The sequence below is a fragment of the Schistocerca americana genome, chromosome 1, assembly GCF_021461395.2.
Source record: "Schistocerca americana isolate TAMUIC-IGC-003095 chromosome 1, iqSchAmer2.1, whole genome shotgun sequence".
Classification (NCBI taxonomy): Eukaryota; Metazoa; Arthropoda; class Insecta; order Orthoptera; family Acrididae; genus Schistocerca; species Schistocerca americana.
This window is the reverse complement of record NC_060119.1, coordinates 828,848,620-828,865,215: the sequence shown is the minus strand read 5'-3', so window position 1 is coordinate 828,865,215 and position 16,596 is coordinate 828,848,620.

The window sequence follows — 16,596 nt, the reverse complement described above, 5'->3', positions numbered from 1 at the left end:
GTTACTTCCGACAGATAGCGTAGCTGCAGGACAGTTTCAAAATGTCGTCTGTAGGTGATGTGCGTTACAAGCAACGTGCCTTCTTTGACTTTCTCGCTGCAGAGAAAGGAAATGTGGAGAATATTCACAAACGCTTGTGCAAAGCCTATGGAGCATCTGCTGTCGACAGAAGTACAGTTAGTCGCTGGGCACAGAAGGTTAGGTCATCAGAAGGCGGTTCGGCGGAACTTCACAATTTGCAGCGCTCGGGGAGACCATCTGCGGTTGTCACATCTGACATTTTGCAGCGAGCTGATGTTATTCGCGAGCACGGACGCATTACGACTCGGCAATTGGCGCTGCATCTGTCAATCAGCAAAGGAAGTGTGGATGCAATTATCCACACTCTTGTATATTCATAAGCGTGTGTAAGATGGATCCCGCGGTGTCTAACGGTGGATCACAAATCGCACAGAAAAAAAACGTTTGTCTTGATTTGTTGCAACGTTTTGAAGCTGAGGGGGTGGCCTTCTTATCCAAGATTGTGACAGGTGATGAAACCTGGGTTCACCACTTTGAGCCCGAACAGAAGAAAATATTCAAAGCAACTGCTTCCGCCGGTAAGGTCATGATCACTGTGTTCTGGGACTGTGAAGGTGTGATTCTCACTGATGTGATGTCAATAGGCAGTATCTTTAATTCAGAAGCATATGGCAACACATTAACAAAACTCAAGACGCGCTTCTGGCGACTTCGGCGCCACAGCAACCCAGGATTTGTTTTGCTGCAACACGATAATGCTTGGCCCCACACAAGTCTGCGAACTGCTGAACGCATCCGAAATCAGGGTTAAACAGTGTTACCCCTTCCACCCTACAGCCCTGACCTAGTCCCCTCGGACTTCCACTTGTTTGGGCCATTAAAGGATGCCATTCGTGGAAGACATTTTGAGGACGATGAGGGGTGACTCACATAGTGAAACACTGGTTCCGCCACAAGGACAAGGATTGGTACCGACAGGGCATACACGCCCTTGTTTCGTGCTGTAGGAAGGCCATAGAATGGGATGGAGATTACGTGAAAACACCATTCTTTCGTGTATGTAAGTCTCATTATGTTTAATAAAAAGCTGACGAAAAAAAAAAAAATGTGCCGGCCGAAGTGGCCGTGCGGTTAAAGGCGCTGCAGTCTGGAACCGCAAGACCGCTACGGTCGCAGGTTCGAATCGTGCCTCGGGCATGGATGTTTGTGATGTCCTTAGGTTAGTTAGGTTTAACTAGTTCCAAGTTCTAGGGGACTAATGACCTCAGCAGTTGAGTCCCATAGTGCTCAGAGCCATTTGAACCATTTTTGAAAAAAATGTGGTGCATTACTTTCTGGGGAAACCTCGTACATTTATTCAGACAACCAGGTAGCTCTGAAATCTCTGTCAGCCCCTGCAACAAGATCAAAGATCGTTGCAGAAAGCCATGAAGCCCTTGGGAGACTAGAGGAAAGCAACAACGAAAGCCTGATATGGGTCCTTTGTCACTCAGCAGTCAGTGGCAATGAACAAGCTGGTAGACTGCCCAGAACAGGCGCGACGACACCACTTATTGGACTGGAACCTGCCCTAATCATCACTAAGGCGACCTAAAATCAAACCTACGAAGCTGGGTCAGGAGACAGCACGTAGAGTTTTAGACTACGACGAAAAAGCAAAAACATGGCAAGTTAGTGATGCCGAAGCCATGTTTCAAGAGAAGTTCTGTAACCCTGAAGTTGAACAGGAAACAGGTTAAAGTCATGGTAGGACTCATGACTGGCCATAGAAATCTTAAGGAACATCTACACACGATAGCTATAGAGGACGAAGCCCCTAAGTGTAGACTATGTGGTGGCGAGCATGAAACTGTACCACATCTAATCTTCCAATGTGAAGCTCTGCAGGGCAAAAGACAGAACATTTGGGTCAGTAGCACCTGGAGATATCGTGTTTAACAAGAAACTAAAAGGTGTTTCACAACGTTTTGACGACTTCAAATTTGAATAACGTGCGTCAAAAACAAGGTAAGCGACGATGGCGCCGTGTGTTAGTAGTGCAAAACGTCAAGTTTCATCCCCTATATATGTCAGTGATCATGTCGCACTGGTCGAAGCAATAGCGCGCCTTCGTGGTAAAGTGCTATTTTCAGTATGGTGAATGTGTCGTGCACGTACAACGTGCCTTTCGTGAGCATTTCAAGATTCAGCCGCGGTATCCAATTCCTGCTTGTGGAACAATATTGAATTGGTAAGAAACTTTTGTGCAACTGCCATTGCATAGAAGCGAATGTCAGCCGGCCCTCGGAAAAGTGTACGAACACCTTGCCAGAACTTTTACCTATGTGGTCATTTGAAGGCGAGTATTACGATCGTCCGAGAAGCTTGCAACAGTTAAAAAATGAAATTCACGATGAAATTCCCAGAATTCCTACAGCATTTACGAGAGATGTGTTGAAAAACTGTGTGAAATGCCTCGAGTATTGTGTAACTGCAAATGGTCGTCATTTGACCTTGATTAAATGTTGTACATTGTGTAAAATGTTCACCTTTCTTTCGCGACTAGTTTGTATGTTATTAAAATTTGAAATTGTCAAACTTCTGTGGAAAACCACGAGTAAAGGCTCTTTTACTGATTCTTAAGGGTACCGACTGGCTTTACTAGAATCACTGGGAGCGAAACCGCATCTTAAACTCAGTTTCGGTGCGGGTACATTGGGCTAAGACCGCTCTTGATTTTGTGTCCGTTAAGTAATCAAATTAAAGGGGACTTAAGAATCAGACAAAAAAGTAATTTCGGGAGTACCATAAGGGAGTTATATAAGGCCGTTTTTTGTTTTCAATAATCTAGTGAATAACGTCGGAATTCTGGGGCTATTCGAGAGCGGTGCTGTTGTCTGTAGAAAGATTGTAACGAAGTGGAAGAAGATCGGCAGAGGCTCCGCGATTTGCGCAGGGACTTTGAACGTAAATGAATGTAACGTATTACTAATAAATAGGTAAAGGGTTCCGTTACTGCTTATTTACATTATTTGCGATAAATAACTGGTAAGTGTGATAACCGTAAAATATCTGGGAGTAAGGTTCCTTAGCGACCTGCACGGCCACGTAAAATTAATTGTAGGAAAAGCAGATATGTAAGATTCATTTGAAGAATCTTGAGGTAATGCAATTCATCCACGAAGGAGTTGTGTTAAAACACACCTGTTTTTGCATTGCTGATCAATCTATGATTCAGCCGAGGCTGGTTTGGTGAAAGAGAGAAAATATTCAACGAAGAGCGGCATATTTCGTCACGAGATCGTCTCGTAAGCGCGGGAGCGTTACGGAGATTCTCAGTAAACTCCAATGGCGGACGCCACAGATACGTTTACTGTCGGATTTCAAGAAGAGTCGGATAACATACCACTTTACACCACGTACGTGTCGCGGAATGACCAGAATGAAGTAATCAGAGTATTAGAGCTTATACGGAGGTTATCCACAGTATTATTTCCACTTAGCATTCATGAATGGAACAGGCAAGGGGAGAAAAGAAAGTGATACACTACAAGAACCTTTCGCGACACTACGTAAATGGCTTGTGGAGTGCAGATGTTCTACTGCTATAAGAAAACCAGTAGCATGTGAAGATACAACAAGCTGCGAAGCATGTTTTGTATTTCGAAGCATCAAATTAAAGTGGTACTGGACGTATTCTTGAGGTACTGTTTTACTTTCGTCGCTAAACAAGATTCATAGTTCACAAGTGATAAGTGCAGGATGATTTTTATGAACCAGTGCCAGATTGTATGAATGTTCAATCGCCATTTAGTTTAACGATACTGGAGGGTCAGTGAATTAGCTACGTCTACTGACGTGTGGAGAAGGAGTGCATGTGTGATGGGAGGCACTAAGTTGCTGGAATGATCACTACAACTGCACAGTGACGCTTGCAGCCTTCTTGTTTGCTGCTTCATTTGACTGAATAAAGTCCAATGGGAAACCCATCACTGGTTAGCAATTTTTCTTATGTCATTCTTTTACTAGTGGAGATCTTTTATTGAGTCGCCTCATTACGATTACGACGCGCATCTTGAAGGAACTATTGCCACATCACACGCTGTAAGGGGAACCACACCATGTAATAGTTTGGTGGGTTTGTTAAGGGAGAGGAAGGGAAAGAGAATAATAGCTCATTGATGGCAGCGAAATTCTCACAGAAATTGTTTTGGCTGTAACTAAATGTTTGCATCAGGATGAACTCACAAATACCATACTGGTTTTTCTTCAATAACGAAATCTCTACCACAGGTATATCTCGGGAATACATAACGTAAATGTCACAAGGTTTTCTGTGTTGCTACCGTAATTGCTTTGCACAAATCAACCACGTGAAAATTACGAGTGTTTTTATGCATTTACATAATCTGTACCATGGAAACAATTGTATGTTTAAGAGTTTGATGACATTCGATGCTCTGAGAGAAAAGAAGTTGGTTACCAAACTCGTCGAATTATGTCAACATACCTTTCACAGTATATACTGTGGTCAAGAATCAAGGACAAGAGACTACCGGTTGGTTTCATATTGGCCCTACAATTGCTCACATTGCAGACACTTTATCGCGACAAGTTCAGGAAACAAAAGCGTCAGCGGAGGGCAGCCGAGGGCTACGACGTACACTCTTCACCGATATCTGCTGTTATGCAGTCGAAGGAATAGGATTGACCCTCATCTAATTACTGCCTCCTTTGCTGCTCCCACAAGAGGGGTCATACATTCGAGTACTGTCTGCAGAAGGTTTCGTGAGGATGGTGTGTAGCGAGACAAGAAGACATTGAGTACCAGCCATCACTCTTCAAAGTAGGGAACTATTCGAAGTGACCAAGTTAACTGCTGATAAATGGATATATTTATAGACGGATATCTTCAAGAGAAAATAGGAAATTCGGAAATTTGTGGTAAGGTCTTATGGGATCAAACTGTTGAGGTCATCGGTCCCTAAGATTACACACTATTTAATCTAACTTAAACTATCTTACGCTAGGGACGATACAAACAACCATGCCCGAAGGAGGACTCGAACCTCCGACGGGCGGAGCCTCGCGGACCGTGACAAGACGCCTGAGACGGCGCGGCTACCCCGCGCGGCAAGAGCAAGTACTTCAGTGCCTGGAGTCACCTGCTCGATCTCCCACCTTGAACCGTGCAGAGTATGCTAGGAACTGTTCCAGGAGGCGTGGTACAAATCTCTTCTCCAGAACCTTAATTCGTTGAGAGCAGCTGTGCAAGGATTGTGACAGTACTTTAATCGGATGTGATCCATTATGCTCTAGTAATGAATAATGTCGCAATATACAGTATTGTCTCTCAGTGCCCAGGGCAGTCACACTCTGGATTCAAATTAATTGTATTATTAAAACTGAACCATTTATCCGTACTTTATTTATCTACATGTACATATATACTCCGACAGCCACCAAGCGGTGTGTGGCGGAGGGCACAATTCGCGCCAAAGTCATATTTCTCCCCCTCTGTTCCACTCGTGGATCGCGCGAGGGAAAAACGACTGTCTGAACGCCTCAGTAAGAGCTCTAATTACCCTTGTCTTTGGATGGTACTCATTGCGCGATTTGAAAGTTCGTGGTAATAATATATGCTCTACATCCTCGGCGAAGATCGGATTTCGGAATTTGGTGAGCAGCCCCTTCCGTTTAGCGCGACGTCTTTGGTTGGTTGGTTGTTTTGGGGGAAGAGACCAAACAGCGAGGTTATCGGTCTCATAGGATTAGGGAAGGATGGGGAAGGAAGTCGGCCGTGCCCCTGTCAAAGGGACCATCCAGGCATTTGCCTGGAGCGATTTAGGGAACTCACGGAAAACCTAAATCAGGATGGCCGGACGCGGGATTGAACCGTCGTCCTTCCGAATGCGAGTCCAGTGTGCTAACCATTGCGCCACCTCACTCGGTTAGCGCGACGTCTGTCACCAAGTGTCCCACTTCAAACTTTCTATGAGGTTTGTAACGCTCTCGCGATGGCTAAATGTACCAGTCACGAATCTTGCCGCTCTTCTTTGGACTTTCTCAATCTCTTGAATCAGACCCAACTGGTAAGGGTCCCATACAGACGAACAATACTCTAAGACTGGACGAACTAACGTATTGTAAGCAATTTCCTTTCTCGAAGGACTGCATCTCTTCAGGATTCTACCAATAAACCGCAGCCGGCAGAGGTGGCCGAGCGGTTCTAGGCGCTACAGTCTGGAGCCGCGCGACCACTACGGTCGCAGGTTCGAATCCTGCCTCGGGCATGGATGTGTGTGATGTCTTTAGATTAGTAGGTTTAAGTAGTTCTAAGTTCTAGAGGACTGATGACCTCAGAAGTTAAGTCCCATAGTGCTCAGAGCCATTTGAACCAATAAACCGCAATCTAGAGTTCGCCTTGCTCGTTATTTGTGTAATCTGATCATTTCATTTGAGATCATTTCGAATAGTCACACCCAGATACTTGACGGATGTTACCACTTCCAAAGACTGGGCATTTATTTTGTTCTCGTACAGTAATGGGGATTTTTGCCTTGTTATACGCGGTAGGATAGACTTACTAATTGAGAGATAACTGCCAGTCATTACACCACGCATTTATTTTCTGCAAATCCTCATCGATTTGTTCACAACTTTTGTGTGATACTACTTTCATGTAGACTACAGCATCATCGGCAAACAGCCTAATGCCGCTGTCATACCATCAACCAGATCGTTTGTGTAAATAGTAAAAAGCAGCGTATCTATTACGCTGCCCTGAGGCACACCTGCAGTTACGCTTGTTTCTGTTGAAGTCACCCCATTCAGGACGACATACTGCTTTCTGTCTGTTAGAAAACTTTCTATCCAAGTGCATATGTCATCGGATAGACCGTAAGCCCGCACTTTTTGGAGCAAGCGACAATGCGGAACTGAGTCGAACGCCTTTCGAAAGTCTAGAAATATGGCATCAACCTGGGAGCCGGTATCTAGAGCCTGTTGTATATCATGCACAGAGACCACATGACCGCATGACCGCTGTTTTAGTAAAGCCGTGCTGGTTTCTGCAGATGAGCTTCTCAGAGTGTAGAAAGGTTATTATGTCTGAACACAAAATATGTTCCATGATTCTACAACAAATCGATGTCAGTGAAATTGGCCGGTAATTATGTGCATCCGATTTTCTCCCTTTTTTATAGATCGCTATGACCTGGGTCTTATTCCAATCCCGTGAAGCTTTCCGCTATTCCAATTATCTCTGATAGATGATGGATAAGAATGGTGCTATATTTGTAGCATAGTCAACATATAATCTTACGGGGATACCGTCTGGGCCAGAAGCCTTCCTGGCGTCTAAGGATCTTAACTGTTTTACAATCTCAGATACGCTAAACACTATGTCAACCATCCTTGCGTTTGTTAGATAAATGAAAAAGGGTGAATGGTGCTGCAGTCTGAAATATGGCATCCCGGCTATTACACAAGTTGAAAATATGGTCACTATTTTTTATAAACTTAAATTTGCCATATTTCGTGACAGTACCTTTTCCATTAGACGTTTGCAAGCAAATATAAGTCTTGGCTTCAGTTGTCTAAGTATGATTCCACAATGCATCGTTATCGGCTGCAAAAAATGACGTGGTTCAGCGTGTTTCTCTCATTTTGGTGTTTCAAATACAGTTTCTTCCAATGTAGTTTCTTCTTTTCAGATAATACAAAAATAATAGTAACATAATTCAAAATTATTTATGACTGCGACCTTCACATTGTTCTTCCGTCAACACACACCAAGAGTTAGCTTCCGACTCGGACTGACTATAGTCAAAGACTACTCCAACGTCAAAGATATTTTACACAATCAGTTTCTTTGCTATTCTTCGATACATTTTCTAATAGTAATCAATATGCTTTTACTCTCAAAAACAGAAGTAAATTAACATATAATAAGACAAATTATAATAAATTCTGACAAAAATATAAGACAAGATTTTCAATTCAGTATCGACAAATACGGTAAAAAAAATAACATCTTCCAGATCCATTACAACTGCTCCCCAGGGCTTTTGTTGTTATGAACATATACAACAAAATCCCGACAACACTCAGTGATGGATCTGTATTACACAATTAGTACACTAATGATGCAGTCTGATAACCTCTTCCAAATTTGGACTCTTTTGAATCTGTGGACTTGTTACTGGCTGTTGTTGCAATGATACTTCCCCATCAATCCCATACACAAAAATTTCAAGTAAAGAAATTATTTGACATGACAAATATACATGGTATAAAACATACATGAGAAATATTCTAACATACAGCATGCAGATTGAAAATAATAGAAAGGTAAAACTCATTTCCTAGAATAAGATTTAATTTTTTTTTAAATATTAATGTTAATTTCATTATGCTTACATATTGTACAGTAAAAATGATACTGGACATATATAGTGTAATGTGTTTTTCTCTATATTTGCCTTATATATATATATTTTTTTAACTTCTGATTTTTTTAATTTTTATATATTTTTTATTTTTTTTATTAGTCATGGTTTTTTTTGTTTTTGTATTTTTTTGCATATGATTTTCTTTTTTTTTTAGTACAGCTAAAGATACATCAGTATTATCTAAATTTTTTGCAATTATTTATGTACACTTTCCTCTCTACTACAATATTATTACAAGTCACATTCTTGTGAAGAGTACTTTTGCTCCCCACAACATCAGTATAAACAACAATAAACTGCTCATATATCATGAGGCTTTATCTAAAATTGGTTTTGAAACTTATACCTTTGCATGCATGTCCTCACACGCATGCCTTCACCCACAGGGAAGACTTAGCTTCCAAAATTAGAAAAATTCAGAAATGCTCACTAGGGAGACTTTTTTTTGTAAAAAAGTAAAAATAAATCTTTCTCTCATTCTTTGTTACAACAGTGTTTTTTCATCAGTTTCAATTAGTATGTGACTTCAAATTATTAATTTATACACGCAAATATACACACTTGGTTGTACAGGCAGTTTTGTTCTAACAAGTGTATTCCAGTGGAGGACTTTTGTTTTAGATGATAATAGATTATTTAAATTTTGAAATAATGATTTCTGTTTATACAGTTTTAAAGAGACAACATTCCTAAGACCAAATAATTTCTTTGACTTAGGATACACCAAACGATAAGCATTAGGGTGTGGATTTTCTATGACTTTTCTCATGCTTGAGCAACGTTCTGCTTGCAAATGCTATGGTACAATGTATCTTAACTCCATTCTCTACTCTTTCTTGAAATAACTCTGCTCCAAGCCCATAATTACTGCTATCAGTGTTCAAACAAAATGGTAAATTAAAATCAGGTCTGTGTAATAAGTGTTGCTTCCTCAACTCTTGCTTAATTTTATCAAACTCTTCCTGACAACTTTTATCCCAAACCCAAACAGTGTTTTTCTTAAGTAACTGACTTAAACATGGTGCATTCAGACTCTGATCACTTATATGTTTTCGGTAATAACCGCATAACCCAAAGAACGACTTTAATTGTTTTTTAGTCTTAGGAATAGGAATTTCTGAAATTGCTTTAATTTTTTCTGGATCTGCCAAAATTCCCTTGTCTGTGACAACATGACCCAAAAATTTTAATTCAGAAACTGCAAATTTACATTTCTCTAATTTCAATGTATCCCCCCTTTTCTAAGTTTTTCACAAACTGACTTCAAAATCAAAAAATGTTCCTCCCAATTTTTCCCTGTAACCAAAATGTCATCTACATAGATTATCAGTTTAGACGCAAGTTCTTGCCCCAGTACATGATCCAAAGCTCTTATAAATTCGGAAACAGAAGAATTTAACCCAAATGGCACAACACAATATTGGTAACTCTTACCATTGTACAAGAAACCAGTATATTTTCTAGAATTAACCGAAAGTGGTACTTGATGAAAACCCGAAGTTAGATCCAAACTTGACATATATTTTATATCTGTAAATTTATAGAGTAACTCATCAATATTTTCAGGATGGTCTGTCTGTCTGAACAAAATTTTGTTTAAGTGTTTAGAGTCCAAAACCAATCTTACTAAACCATCTTTTTTCGAAACTACTACTAGAGGATTATTATATGCACTGATACTCCTTTCTATTATATTACATCCTTCCATCTTTTTCAGCTCTTTCTCAACAGCAGGTCTTTTTGATATTGCAATAGTGTATGGTTTTATGAAAAATGGTTCATGAGGTTTTACCTGAAGCTCACACTGGTAACCCTTTACCCTACCAGGTATGTCACTAAAAACATCACTGTATTCCCACAGCAGATTTTCTAACTGTTGTTTTTGCTCCCCAGATAAATTTTGCGTTTCTGAAATTTTCAAATTCACTAAATTCCCAAATTCAACTTCATCAGTATCAAATCTATGAATTTCAATATTCTCCAATCTATTTTCTTTTAGTAAATTAATACTGTCAAAATTTCCATTACTCTGATCACCAAGTGTGTTCACAAAATTTGTCTGAATGTATTCCCTTTCACTAGTTTCTATCAAAAGTTTTCTTCCAACCCAATCAAATGCTGTATTTACTTTTACTATCCAATTCATACCCAAAAGAAAATCCTCATTAAATTCCTGAATTACAAAACATCCATGTGTGAACAACTTGCCTTCAATTAAAAATGTCACTAAAGCCTGGATTTTTACCAATTTACTGCTCTTCACAGTAGCACCTTTTATCTTTACCCCAACAACTGGCATTTCAACATAATCTTTCCCCACTTTCAACTTTTTGCTTAATCTTTCAGATATTCCAGAGATCTCACTTCCTGTATCAATTAAACATTTACCAATCCATGACCCAATTTGAACTTTTATGTAAGGACTGCAAAATTGATCACTTTTCTCAGAACCTGTATCCTCATGTAATAAATCACTTTCAATTTCCCCAATCCTATACTTATCAGAATCATATGGTATACCATTATATGTATTATTTGTCACAGTTATAAAATTTGCACAAGATACAAAATTGTCATTAGTACTCTCTATTATCTCAAATAGCCAAGAATTTTCATCCAAATCACATTGTATACTATTGAAGTACTTATCCTTCAGCTTTTCAAAAATAAAATATCTCATCTTTTTCCACCACTCAGGACATACAGTTTCACATACATTAATAAGCATCTTTCTAAAGTTCTTGTCAAAAGAAATAGTTTCACTGTTCAGCCAAATATTCATAAGAAATGTGTGTGTATCATTAGTATCTATAAAAGTTTCACTTAGGTAAGAAGTTATACATGTGTCATCGTTATTTGTGTAGTCAGATTCTTTACCAGCAACATCTAAATTCACACTTTTACATACAGCCAGATTGCGAGTATTATTCATCCTGGTAACATCCCTGGGAATTTCTATAATATTCTCACTATTAAATCCATTTTCAACCATGTGTATACCCAACTCCCTATTTAAACTAATGAAATACCTTTCCTCAACATCATCATCAATACCATTACCATCATTATCAACTTTATCAACAACATCATTATCATTACACATATTCAGGTCATACACATTCAAATTATCCCCCAAAATATTATTTCACCTTTCTAAAGGTACCAGATTCCTTTCACCAACATTTTCATTCTCACAGCATGCATTCTCTCTTTCATTCATACACATCTCTGAACTACTGCAAATTACATTATCCGACAAAGTGTTTTTCTTTTCTGCCCAAGTGTAAAACTCTGTTAAATTAAATGAATCACAATTACTTTTATCTACTGTATGTTCTTGTGTACTGAAAATGTTATCTTTATCATTATTATTTTCCTCTTGAAATTTCTTCAATAAGTAACAACTAATGACCTCATGTGATAGCATAGGTTTGGAACTGACCTGTTTGGGTTTATGATAGTCACATCCATTGGTCCTTTCATCATGCTCACCTTCTGCCTCAACCTTGCGGACCTTCAAGGGGGCGTCTACTCGTTTTTTATTTCCGGTTCCTGTTTGAACTGCTGATTGTGGTTCTGCCAATGTCTCTGATCAACATTTCTGATCCCCTTCCTATGCCAAACATTACCTGATTGTTGGCAGTTTCTATTGTACTGACCTCTATCAAAATTTCTGTGATTTTGATCCCTAAAGTGTTCTCTATTTTGTTGATTATTAACGCGAAAATGTTGTTCTTGTTTTGGATAAAAATTATGGTCCTTCTTTACAAAATTGTTATATCCCCCTGAATTTTGACTGACACCATGATAATTGTTTTGTTCCCTTTTTTGAAAGTGATCATTTCCCCAATTTTGACCATTACCTTTCTGAGTAAACCCACTGTGTGTTCTTGTTGTTACCCTATCCACCTTTTCAATATAATTGAGAAACTGCTCTACATTACTATCAGGACAATGAACTAAACTCAACTGCATTGTTGATGGCAATCTTCTCTTTAAGGTATCAATTTTGATCAAGTCATCCAAAGGTTTTGTTAAATGAATAAGTTTTTGAAGTTCACTTTTGCAAAATTGTTTCATGTTCCAATCTGATTCCCTATAGTTTCGCACATTCAAAAATTCACTTTTGATTCTAGTTTGTTTAAGATCATCCCAAAATTTTTTCAAAAATTTTGATTCAAATTCTGAAAAGGTCATCCCCAAAGTTACAATCTGGTTTGCCCAAGTCAAAGCTTCCCCTTCCAAGAATTTTTTCACAAATTTAATTTTTATTTCATCTGGTGAGTGAGGTAAAAAACAATCCTTACAATACTGCATAAAATCAACGGGATGTAAGGGTCCATCTACCGAAAAGTGCTTCACTGGAATATTAGATACAAGATTACATGTGTTGACATTGTAATTTTTGCTTTGAAATTCAATGTTAAAACTTTCAATTTTTTCGTTAAGTTCTTTGACAGATTTTTTGTTTTCCAAATCATTGCATTCTACTTTTTCTTCTAGAGTAACCAAACGATTGTAAGTTTCTTGTTGTACATTTTTAACTAAAACTTTTGTATTCTCATCCAATTTTTAATTTCCCCTTTTATCCCATTAAAATCAATTAAATTTCTTTCCCTATCTACCAGTAACTCATTTTTTGCAGTATTAATTTCACCGCTCAATTTAACATCAATTTCATTTACTTTTGCTTCCACAGATTCAATTTTTTCCTCAACACTGCCAACTCTGTTCGAAAGATCACCCACTTGGGTATTGACTGCTTGGACTTGCAACAAAATGTTATCAATTTTTTCATCCCAGTAAGTCTTATTGTCGTCATCTGATTGTTTAATTTCTTTCGTGAAATTTACAAGAAAACTTTTTAAATCAAATTGATCGGTTCTTTCTGTTTCATTTGACCTGTCCTGATATTCGAAGTCTATTAGATTACTACTTTCTATTTTAGGCACAATACTCTCGAAAATCTCATAAGTCATTGTGAAGAACAAAAACTTATACACAACAATATAAAACAAGATAAAAATATTGTTTTAACAAAATACGAGGGTTTCGTGACTTATCTGGAACACTCTTCTACTGTTGCAAAACCACGTTTTCCATCCATGTGATTGTTGACCAAAATTCTTGAAGTATTTTCTTCTGTCGAAAATTATATTTTTTGCCGAAACATTTCTTCTCCAAAACTTTTACTTCCCGATGAACACAAACACTGTAACACACATTCTGAAGAAACTGGTATTAACACACAAAAATTTTCTTCCTCGTAGCACTGTTGAAGATCTCGTGAACACAATATCCCGACTACAGTCCCCAGTTGAAATATGGCATCCCGGCTATTATACAAGTTGAAAATATGGTCACTATTTTTTATAAACTTAAATTTGCCATATTTCGTGACAGTACCTTTTCCATTAGACGTTTGCAAGCAAATATAAGTCTTGGCTTCAGTTGTCTAAGTATGATTCCACAATGCATCGTTATCGGCTGCAGAAAATGACGTGGTTCAGCGTGTTTCTCTCATTTTGGTGTTTCAAATACAGTTTCTTCCAATGTAGTTTCTTCTTTTCAGATAATACAAAAATAATAGTAACATAATTCAAAATTATTTATGACTGCGACCTTCACATTGTTCTTCCGTCAACACACACCAAGAGTTAGCTTCCGACTCGGACTGACTATAGTCAAAGACTACTCCAACGTCAAAGATATTTTACACAATCAGTTTCTTTGCTATTCTTCGATACATTTTCTAATAGTAATCAATATGCTTTTACTCTCAAAAACAGAAGTAAATTAACATATAATAAGACAAATTATAATACACTCCTGGAAATGGAAAAAAGAACACATTGACACCGGTGTGTCAGACCCACCATACTTGCTCCGGACGCTGCGAGAGGGCTGTACAAGCAATGATCACACGCACGGTACAGCGGACACACCAGGAACCGCGGTGTTGGCCGTCGAATGGCGCTAGCTGCGCAGCATTTGTGCACCGCCGCCGTCAGTGTCAGCCAGTTTGCCGTGGCATACGGAGCTCCATCGCAGTCTTTAACACTGGTAGCATGCCGCGACAGCGTGGACGTGAACCGTATGTGCAGTTGACGGACTTTGAGCGAGGGCGTATAGTGGGCATGCGGGAGGCCGGGTGGACGTACCGCCGAATTGCTCAACACGTGGGGCGTGAGGTCTCCACAGTACATCGATGTTGTCGCCAGTGGTCGGCGGAAGGTCCACGTGCCCGTCGACCTGGGACCGGACCGCAGCGACGCACGGATGCACGCCAAGACCGTAGGATCCTACGCAGTGCCGTAGGGGACCGCACCGCCACTTCCCAGCAAATTAGGGACACTGTTGCTCCTGGGGTATCGGCGAGGACCATTCGCAACCGTCTCCATGAAGCTGGGCTACGGTCCCGCACACCGTTAGGCCGTCTTCCGCTCACGCCCCAACATCGTGCAGCCCGCCTCCAGTGGTGTCGCGACAGGCGTGAATGGAGGGACGAATGGAGACGTGTCGTCTTCAGCGATGAGAGTCGCTTCTGCCTTGGTGCCAATGATGGTCGTATGCGTGTTTGGCGCCGTGCAGGTGAGCACCACAATCAGGACTGCATACGACCGAGGCACACAGGGCCAACACCCGGCATCATGGTGTGGGGAGCGATCTCCTGCACTGGCCGTACACCACTGGTGATCGTCGAGGGGACACTGAATAGTGCACGGTACGTCCAAATCGTCATCGAACCCATCGTTCTACCATTCCTAGACCGGCAAGGGAACTTGCTGTTCCAACAGGACAATGCACGTCCGCATGTATCCCGTGCCACCCAACGTGCTCTAGAAGGTGTAAGTCGACTACCCTGGCCAGCAAGATCTCCGGATCTGTCCCCCATTGAGCATGTTTGGGACTGGATGAAGCGTCGTCTCACGCGGTCTGCACGTCCAGCACGAACGCTGGTCCAACTGAAGCGCCAGGTGGAAATGGCATGGCAAGCCGTTCCACAGGACTACATCCAGCATCTCTACGATCGTCTCCATGGGAGAATAGCAGCCTGCATTGCTGAGAAAGGTGGATATACACTGTACTAGTGCCGACATTGTGCATGCTCTGTTGCCTGTGTCTATGTGCCTGTGGTTCTGTCAGTGTGATCATGTGATGTATCTGACCCCAGGAATGTGTCAATAAAGTTTCCCCTTCCTGGGACAATGAATTCACGGTGTTCTTATTTCAATTTCCAGGAGTGTAAATTCTGACAAAAATATAAGAAAACATTTTCAATTCAGTATCGACAAATACGGTAAAAAAAATAACATCTCCCAGATCCATTACAAGTCCTCTACCGTAAACGAGTTTTTGAAAGCTAGGTTTAGAATTTCGGCCTTCTGTTTATCATCATCCGTTACATTACCCGTACTGTCACCAAGAGAATTATGTGCAATGGTTAATGATTAGAAGTGAGGAAGGAAAATTAGGATTCATGATTATGAGAGACGGAGCATATGTTCGGATAGATGATTGGTGAGGGGAACGTCCTTTTTAACGAACCATCACGACGTTTGCTTTAAGCGATTTAGGGTAACCACAGAAATGCTAAATATGGATAGTCAGACGGGTAATTGGATTGTCGTCCTCCAGAGGCGCTTCCAGGGTCTTACCATTTCGCAACCTTTTTCGGTGTCTTATGGATACTAATGTATCAGTAGTCCTGGTATATGTGCAACCAGTTTCATGCTTTTAAGATGATTTATTAACCAGTCGAAGTTTGAATGCTAGCCATTAAAACTGTCACGCCAGATAAGATTGCAGATAGCGAAACCTTATTAATTGGCTTATACAGTACAGTGGGAGGAATACGCGATTAAATTTGTAGGTGATTTGCGGATATGCAGAGAGTGAAATTTAGTACACCCAGCTGCCATCTTTGGCAGAAACCTGCCTAAGAATCGAGTCCCCCAGAGCTTGGACGGCAGATACGGATACGCCAATCGATGGTGCATCAACTCTGTTTCATAGTTCATCATTCATTGTGGCTGGCGACTGGTGGTGTTCCCATCTCTCGGCGAACTATAACCAGATATAACTTTCACCCTGCAGCGCAGTATGAGCTGATATGAAACATCCTGGAAGATTAAAATGGTGT